The sequence below is a fragment of the Nannospalax galili genome, unplaced genomic scaffold (genome assembly GCF_000622305.1).
Source record: "Nannospalax galili isolate Female #2095 unplaced genomic scaffold, S.galili_v1.0 scaffold667, whole genome shotgun sequence".
Classification (NCBI taxonomy): Eukaryota; Metazoa; Chordata; class Mammalia; order Rodentia; family Spalacidae; genus Nannospalax; species Nannospalax galili.
Window position 1 is genome coordinate 4,361,060 of NW_008358387.1, and position 3,072 is coordinate 4,364,131.

General features: G+C 43.0%; 1 pseudogene; it reads right to left on the reverse strand.

Annotated features, from left to right (window-relative positions):
• Positions 1–899: 899 nt before the first annotated feature.
• Positions 900–1,337, reverse strand: LOC103724571 (annotated as a pseudogene).
• Between the last annotated feature and the right edge of the window lie 1,735 nt (positions 1,338–3,072).

Below are 3,072 nucleotides of genomic sequence, written 5' to 3' on the forward strand. Positions count from 1 at the left end.
CAGTCGTCTATACCATCAAATTTCAAGAAGTGGTATGACTATCATAAGATCTCAATCATATGTGCCATCATGGTCCACTGATAACAATGGGTTATGTGGGGTGTAGGCACGACTCTTTCTAAGTGTCTACAGATGCAGGCAAATCACAGACACAGGTCAATCACAGATACTGTGAAGGGCTGTAGCATAAGAAGCCAAGACCTCTAAGTCCTAGGATTGGAACAGCTCTTCATCAGGACCACCATAATGAATGAAGGAAATTCACATGTGTCAACCCAAAGGATGGGATGAGATCATGCCCATGTCCTAGGGGAACATACAGGTGGCACAGGTGTGTGTGGCAATGGCAACTATGGGTTCAAGGAAGAACAACACAAAGAGCATCTCCCAAAATTCCTGTGAGACAATAGCAGTGGGGTTGTGGTACTTTTGTAGAACTGTTAAGGGTCATATGATACTTTTCTGGCTCCCATTTATACACAGTAGCATGACTTCTGTCATCAGAAGCTGTGGTTACATGTTAGTAGGCGATGGAAAAAAAATATTGACTAGATATGACACTGAAGTTAATGTGAGGGCTTGTGATGATGGCATCCACTGTTCTAAAGCTGTAGCACAAGAATGAAGGCATTCTTAGGTTCCTCGGTCAGAGCACAGTTCAACATAAGGCTTCTAGTTTGGGTATTTTGAATCCTAGAGCTGTAGGACATTGACTGGAGGTTTCCTAGATTATACAGGAAAATCTGAGGAAGAGAAAAGGAATGTGGTATTGCTAACTACACTACTGATGCTGCAGGGCATGACTAGGACCTTCTTACGGTCACCAGAGACAAGGTTGGGTGATACTGAGGCTTTATGAACCAGACGTTGTATTTTTTTTAAACAAAGTCAGTCATTCTTTATTGCTTCTGGGGGCAGTGGGCTGAGAAGCTCTTAGTGGGGCGGGTTTACTTCCTCTTCATCACCACAGGCTTCTGGCTTCCCAGGATGGCACTGGCCCTGCAGACGGCAGCCATGCGCAGATCAGGCGGGTACTTGCTCTTGCGAATCATATGCCTGATGTTGCTGAGGGTGGCCCTGGCATTCTTGTTGATGGTAGTTCTCACATAGGAGGTAGCTGGTTTTGCTGGCTGGATATCGGCTTCAAGACCACCACCACCCCTTTGCCATTGGCCATGGGCTCCACTCCCACAGTCTTAAGGTGAATCAGTCCATTGTAGCTGAAGTACTTTCGGGCCTTCAAATTATTGGGCTCGGTGCTGTATGCCTGTTTGTTCCTCTTGATCAGGAAAACTCGAACATTTCTGCATGACCATCCATTGCAGATGCACAGACATGGTGGCTCCTCTCGCTACAGCGGCCTGAGACGAAGCTGCCATCTTAAAGTCATAGGCTTTGAAGGATATCTCCTTACTTTCTGTCAAATAAATTATGGGGATCTGGGGATACTGGCCTCCAAGTTTCTAGAGCTACATACTAGACTGGTATCTTTTCCAGTTCCTGATGAAAAGGTATGTATGAGACAATAACTTTTTAACTATAGCTACAAAGTTGTGAATTGGAGTAAGGTCTTTCTCGGGTTCTCATGGCTGCATACAATATCGCCAGGACTTGGAGTTATTGATAGACACATGCCTGGAGCTTCAGGATATGGCTGTGAGGTTTCTTAGCTTTCAGTGACCAGGTAGGATAAATCAAGGACTTTGTAGCATTGACTATGGATTCAAGATTATAGGCTAAGGAATGGACCACCCTAAATCCCAGGAAACAATCCTGAGAGAGACTCAATTTTGTGGCTAAGGTAGCTATACTACTCCATAAACCTCAGGGTGCTTGGGGGGTTGTTTTTTGCTTTTCAAGACCAGCATAGCCCAAGGCTTCTGGAGATATCAGAGAACATGCTGCCAACTCATAAAGCTTGAGATTATAGTATGTTGAGATTTCTGAATTGGAGAGGTCCCAAAGTAAGCTCCCACTTTAGAGCAGAGTGCTCACTCTTAGATGAGCCCACTCACCAACTACATTGAAAGAGGAGGAGCCACAACATCCTCTGTGATTCAAATAGCTGCCCTGCTGCTATCACTGGATTATTTCCATTCTTTTATTAATATTTTCTGCCAGGGCAGTTGCCTTTACCTCACACAGCCCATCTGAAACTAGGGTTGAAATTGCAACTGACCAAATTCTGTTCTCTAAGCTTGATTCCCAACTCCAAGGCATGGTGGTGTGCCCTTGTAATCCTAGTGCTGGGGAGGTGGAGAAAAGTAGCCCCCACCTTGGGACTCAGTAAAGCCTAATCAACAAGTTTTGGCCAAATTAGGCATCCAGACCTAAAAACAATGTTGACAGGGTTGTCCTTTTGCCTCCACATGCCAGTTCACCCATGGACAAGCACACATGTATGCATATACACATATATGCAGGAATACATGAAGAGTGAAAAAAAGAAAGAGGAAAGAAGGAAGGAAAGAGAAGAGTAAAGGAAAGAAGGAAGGAAGGAAGGAGGGAGGGAGGGAGGGAGGGAAGGAAGGAAGGAAGGAAGGAAGGAAGGAAGGAAGGAAGGAAGGAAGGCGAGAAGGAAGGAAAAAATATTAGGATCACATAGCTGTTCAACTACTCTAATTCGCCGTCTGTGATGCATCTTTATTGGGTCAACATATGGAGCTATTTAATTGAGTGCATGTCTAGGATTTGAATTCGTAGGCTAATTGTCATCCACATGTTCTGGTTTAGTAGACACTTAAGGAGTTTTTTTTTCAAGGAATTTAATCATTCTGTAACCTAAGTAGCACTCTTGTGCTTCCCTAATACATTGTATTGTTTGGTATTTGCTCTATAATTATTTGTTGTTGTTCTAGTAGGTATGTTTGGCATTTCTTGTCATTTTAATTTTTACTTCCCTGATAATAAGTAATGTTGAGAATTTTTTAATGATTTACTGGGCTATTTTGATATCCTCTGTATTGTGGAGTCCCTATTCAAGACAACTGACTGCTTTCCTATAAAGGTATCTTCCTTGTTTCTATTGATTTTTAAGTGTCTAGTAACAAATCCTTTGTTTTACATATATAT